The sequence below is a fragment of the Nicotiana tabacum genome, chromosome 9 (assembly GCF_000715075.1).
Source record: "Nicotiana tabacum cultivar K326 chromosome 9, ASM71507v2, whole genome shotgun sequence".
In the NCBI taxonomy this organism is placed as follows: Eukaryota; Viridiplantae; Streptophyta; class Magnoliopsida; order Solanales; family Solanaceae; genus Nicotiana; species Nicotiana tabacum.
The window spans coordinates 103,486,370-103,492,900 of NC_134088.1; the positions used below are offsets into that span (position 1 = coordinate 103,486,370).

General features: G+C 34.3%; 1 non-coding gene across 1 annotated transcript; it reads right to left on the bottom strand.

Annotated features, from left to right (window-relative positions):
- Positions 1-5,484: 5,484 nt before the first annotated feature.
- On the bottom strand, positions 5,485-5,565 carry TRNAL-AAG (transfer RNA leucine (anticodon AAG)). The gene has a single exon. It is a non-coding gene; the product is annotated as a tRNA-Leu (tRNA).
- Positions 5,566-6,531: the final 966 nt, after the last annotated feature.

Consider the following 6,531-nt stretch of genomic DNA (forward strand, 5'->3'; position numbering starts at 1 on the left):
TTGCATCTCCAATAATGTCCCTCCATCTAAAAACTAAGCTTAGGAGATATTTATAAGGTAGGGTTACAGTATACACGTTCGAATTAATGAGAAAATAAAAGCGACTCGGATAAGTATCGTAGGTGCGGGGTATTGTCAGAGGCACCAACATTACTCCGCGAGGCACCATCAGAGGCGCCAATATTTCCCCGTGAGACACTATCAGAGGCGCCAATGACAATGCCCTGGACAAAGCCTTGCACTGTCTACGGCCGTGACTTATCATTTCCTTGCACGTCTTCTTTTATTGCTCCATTTTGTAGTTTTGAGGTATCATTTCATGCAACTTTTTTCCATTTCATGTCCAAGCATTCCTACAAGTGAAATAAGCTATATTAAGCTCATTTATCGCACAAATTAGCATCTAAACACAAGCAAGTAGGGTAAATAACGTCAAATATATGGAATTATAGCATGACATCAACTCCCCACATTTAAATGTTTCTCGTCCTCGAGTCAACCAACCAAACACTTCCTCTTCAAGGACCAAACAAGCCACATATTTACAACACACTATACATATGACTATGGTTGATAGCAACAATTAAGCACTAGCATATGCAGTCAAAATACACTTCCCGTACTTATGCCCAATTTTGAAAACATCCAAAACACGAACAACATGATTATAACAATCCTAACCTCGAAAACTAACTCAATGTCACAATGCACCCGAGGCTTAAATACTTAATCTAACAGAGAAGTCTAATAATGTTACCTGTCCTTTGTGAACCATGTGCCCTCACAATGAAATAAAAAGTAAGGAGTCCACATATCAAAATTACATGATCGAATATATTTTAAGGACTCACACATATGAAGAAAAATCACTCACTCTCTCAAAGAAGTCACATGCACGTAAACGGTAATATAGGTTTGCCCATTATGTAAACCTCTACTAATGTAGCCTGCTCAGTCCGAAATCAACTAGAACTTTATTATGGTTGTAATGTGGGCTAAGGGATGGGTAAGATATATTTAGGATACAATGGCTAACCTTCTTAAGCACATTAACATATCACATATTCAACTTTAAGCGCAAAAATGTCTTCAATCATCACAAGATAGTTTACCCCAGAATATTTTTCCTTCTTCTTTACGCACTGCTTCAGATCACATCCACTAGCAAAAATAAGAAACCTTTATTTATTTATTTATTCTTTTTTTCTTTCTTTCTTTCTTTTTTCTTTTTTTTCTTTTTTTTCTTGTTTTTCTTTTTTTTCTTTTTTTCTTTTGTATTTTTGCCTTGCCGCTAGTGGATTTTTATTTAAAGCACAAGTGCACATTTCTTCCTTTTATTGGTTCCACTCAAAAGCTACCCCAAGTTTCCTCATTACTTCTTTCTAGCGCTCTCTTTGCAATTCAAGTTCTTTAAGATGTCTAAGGATCAAAATGATTCAATTAAAAATAAAAGGAGACAGGCTTGTAATGCGGGTGCCAAAAGAAAGGCTTATAGGCTCAAAAGGATAACTAGGGATAATTTTATTTTTGATAAGCAACAAAACTCAAAAAGATCAAAGAAAGCCTAACATCACTTTTCAAACCGAGCAACACCTAGGATTTTGCTTCAATTCATATTACGGGTAAGTTCTAGACTCAAATGCAATAATATGGACTATACAAAGAACTCACTTCACACATGACTCACTAAGGATGTTCCTATTCCGACTCTCCAATTAAGCAATTATTCATTGAGCCAAGATAGTGAACACAAGTCAAGCAAACGAGACATAGGAGTCATAACACATGCTATTCATTTTCACCAAAGCATCACCATATATTTAAAATCAAGGGAAGGTAAAACACATTCCAAAATCTAAGTATGCAACCATCAAACAAGTCAAAAGGTGCGAATCACATCATTTCTTCTCGTTTATTTCCTAAGTACTTCTCTGCTCTAAGAAAAAAAATACTATTACCCGGTTCAAGGTACATCTCATAAAAAAGAAACGGTGCACAAAGAAAAATCATAAGGGATTATTACAACTTAAGAAAAATAAAAAGACATATTTTTGTATATTTCTATTTTCTAATTTTTCTTTTCTATTTTTTGTTAGACTTTAATTCTTCAAGAAAACTGCCTCGAAAATTTCAAAATGTATGGCTCGTCTACCTTTTCCCTTGTCTCTTTTCTACGCTCGTAAGGATCCATTCTCATTTCACCATCCGAACACAATGTAGAGAAGTGTTTGGAATGAGGTCCAACATACTCAAATACATGAACTTCGAGATGTTCAACATCCTCTGCACCAATGACACTAGAGTCAACTGAATATTTATCCGCAATGTCCTCGGTTGACTCTAGTATCACGCCTTCAATATCGGCATCCTCAAATTCTGGTTGGTTAGGTTGTTGGTGTTCTACTCTGACCTCCTCCATCAGAGTGTCAACTGTTTACTCTAATTCACATTATTTTTTGCTACTATCCACCATATTGACTTGTCGAACATTCAAAGCTTCCACCACTTGACTCACTTGAGCCTTCAAGTTGTGAATAGTTACCTCTTGCCATTGTATATGTAATTGTGTCTTATTATTTTGTTCCACAAGGCACATTAACATATCTTTGATCTCCTTTAGGTCACCATCTCCAGGTTCTTTATTCCTAGTAACTTCACAAGTAAAAGTAGAGTCATCGTAATAAAGGGTGGGGGGAGGATAAGAAATATGAGTACAACCATAAAAGTGATCATCTTGATCACTACACATATCACACACATTCCACACATGAGATTGAGTTGGTGTGCATAACTCGCTCTTGAAAATATATTGATAATTTTGGCCCGAGTGGTTTCCTCCACAATGTGCATAAGGAAGATCAAAAGTAGAATTACCAACATCAAAACTCCCACAATTCCAAGATGTCATATTTCTCAAATAAACAAGTAAAACTAAAATATAAAAAAGTTCAAATACTAAAAAAATAAAATAAAAGTTCAAACTTGAAACCTAGCAATATGTACAACTACAACTACACCGTTAGTTCCCCAGCAACGGCACCAAAATTTAATCACGCCCAACTCCAGTCCTAAAAAGGATAAGCGATTTGTTGCAAATATAATCTGGTCTAAACGTCTGGAGTCGAATCCCACAAAGAACTAAGGTTTCACTATAACTGTTTAATATTACTAAGAAGATAAGTTCGAACAATTCCTAAGTTATAAACATTTAGATTCTTATGTCTAACTAATTAACTAAAAAATTAAAGTAGTAAATTAACAACTAGGGATACTAAGGATTGGAGACAAGATTGAAAAAGCCTAGAGTTATGATTTTTCCAACTGTCATAATCATTCCTGCTACGTCTCCTACAATTTCATCTAAGTATTCTCTACTGATCATGAGTACTCGACTTGTCGTAATTCTCTCTCGATCAACTATAATAATGTAGTAGTCATATTCTATCAAATTATGCTAGCTCACACTTTTTCACCGTTTACTACGATCTCGTCAAAGCTTCGTTATCTCTAATCTCGCTTTTAAACCCGCCGTATTGATCACTCATATATCTAGAGAGTGACGTTGTTCGACAACAACCTAAATATGCACTCTTTCTCAAGTAATACATAATAAATAGGCACAGTCAATTCAATCAACAACAATAAACACGTAGTTGAACAAGTATGGGAATACAAAGGCAAAATTATATTAAAACGTAATAAGAATTCATCCTCCAAAAGGTTCCATCAAACCCTAGATTATAGAGTTTAGATACTCATAATTGTATAAACAATCATAGTAATATTCAAAAGCATTAAACTACAGATTAAAGAAGAACGGAGAGAAAAACTCTTGTGAACGGAGAGAAAAACTCTCCAATAATGTCTCTCCCAATAAAAACTAAGTTTAGGAGGTATTTATAAGGTAGGGTTAAAGTATACACGTCCAAAATTAATGAGAAAATAAAAGTGACTCGGATAAGTATCGTCGGCGCAAGGCATTGTCAGAGGTACCAACATTACTCCGCGAGGTACCATTAGAGGCACCAACATTTTCCCTCGAGGCACTATCAGAGGCGCCAATGACAATGCCCTGGACAAAGCCTTGCACTGTCTACGGCCGTGACTTATCATTTCCTTGCACATCTTCTTTTATTGCTCCCTTTTGTAGCTTTGAATTACCATTTCGTGCAACTTTTCTCCACTTCATGTCCAAGCATTCCTACACGTGAAATAAGCTCTATTAAGCTCAATTGTCGCACAAATTAGCATCCAAACAACAAGCAAATATGATAAATAACATCAAAATATATGAAATTGTAGCACGATATCAGTACAAGCTAAAACACTTTTAGCTAATAAATCTCAAGAAAATGATTGTAAGTCTAATCAAGTTGTTGATGATGGTGAATACTTGAAAGGGACATAAGTATAAGAAATTTTACATAAAAGTGACAATTAGATATTAAGGGCAAAAATATAAGTGCTTCTTTCTAAATTTTAAATTTATTGGATGATTAAATCTTACCACATGAAAACTAGGGGCTGACGATTCCCTCTCGGCTTTGCCAACTCCACTGAAGTGCTATTTCACACCTACTTTTTTTCACTCGGTATTCGGTTAACACTTTTGAATCCTGATTAATTTCGATTCAGCCGCGTGGAATCGTTTTCTATCATAATTTTTTTTTTATTTTCATTGTTCAAACCCCATGCGTCTAATTAAGGGTGAAATGATCTTATTTATCTCACCAAAACTCGAACCTGAAATATCTAATTGATGGGAGTAAATCTTGTTGTATGTGAAAGAAGAAAAAATAGACAAAACGAAAGAATAAAAAATCAAAGAGAGAAGAAAAAGTAGTATAAACAGAATGATAGGCGGAAGAATTCATCTTTGAATTCTTTTCTTAGGACATAAGTAATTACGTCGACAGGACATTCAAATACCTATAAAAGGGGTCTGTCTTTTCAGTAGACCATCCATCAACCTCTTCTTTCTCTTCAATTAATAAAGAACTATTCTCTGTGTGGCCGAGGAGGAGACAAAAATTGCCGAACCACGTAAATCTTGTCTTGTTTTGTGTAATTTATTATTTTTCTCTTTTAAATATTTTTCCTCTTCTATTAGCCTGACACGCTTCCAATACTAATTATGGGTGTGAAAATCTTATCCATTTAATCATTAATTTTTTCTACAAGTTTTTGTAAAATGTTCTTTTAAAAGAATTTTGTTTGAGAGCGTTTCTTTTCACGAAAAGTTAATTTTTCTACTCCTAAATAACGAAGAACATCTAGCAAGTACAACTTTCCAAATATAATATTTTTACAAACTTACTCTTAGAAAAATTTCAAAAGCTGTCAATTAATGCTCCTAAAGAATATTTAGAATAATTAATATTTTATTTCATTAGCTCTTTATGTTTCTTTTGTAAAGAAAAGATAATGAAAGAGGGAAAAGAACAACACAGCGCTGAGCCGCTGATACTTCAAAACAAAAGTAAATGTTGAGAGTGGGATTTGAACCCACGCCCTTTCGGACCAGAACCTTAATCTGGCGCCTTAGACCAACTCGGCCATCTCAACATTAATGTTGATGATGTCATTATTGTATGATTGCACCTCTGACTCCAACAGATACCGCATTATCTGCATCACCAATTCTATGTTACCTGCTTAACCGTACCCTCCTATCGTACCTATATAGCCTTTCCTTCAATTATATCCAGTTTCAATTCTGTTTTCAATTACTGTTGCGAGAAAGCTTGAATATATAACAAGATTAAATAAGAGGTATTGCATACGGAAATGACGTATGAAATGAAAACAAAGCTGGAGATGAGCGCTAGCCAAGTGGTTATGACTTCAGAAAGCACCTTAGCAATTAACTTGGATGAATATAGATTAATGTAATTGAGAAAATTAACTAAGCAAAGTAACGGTCCTGCTCCTAACTTGACCAACTTAAGTGACCCTCTACTGCAATCGGACAGTGCAAAAGAATGATAACTTAAAGTTGTTAAATAGAATTAAGACTTAAGAGCGTATAGCCTAAACATGTTAAAATGAAATGATACGAACTACTTCATACTATTTCTTTTAGACGGACTACATCGTATTATCTAATGGCAATTTTTTAACTCCCCTCCACGCCTTTTTCTTTTTGCCTTTAGCTCATATATATATGTTTGGAAAAATTAATTAAAATACTGGTGCATGCATTATTTTTTAAAATTTCAAAATGACAATTTTCAACTCGAAATGTGGCAAATGTATATCTAGATATCTTAGTCTATTTTTCTTTTAATTTATTTTATTATTTTTTTCTTCTTAATTGTTAATCTTGGGAATGGCTTATGCAGTGTGCTACGTCACACGAGTAATTCAAACTAAAATATTACAATAAGTTGTTGGTGAAACTCAAAATATGGACACCTTCCTTCTTTTTTGAAAAGTTCATGGAAACTCTTTTAATTATTATTGTTAAATTCAAAATGATTCTTACCTACCACTTTCGTCTGATTAATTCAACCCACCCTAGCGTGCATGACA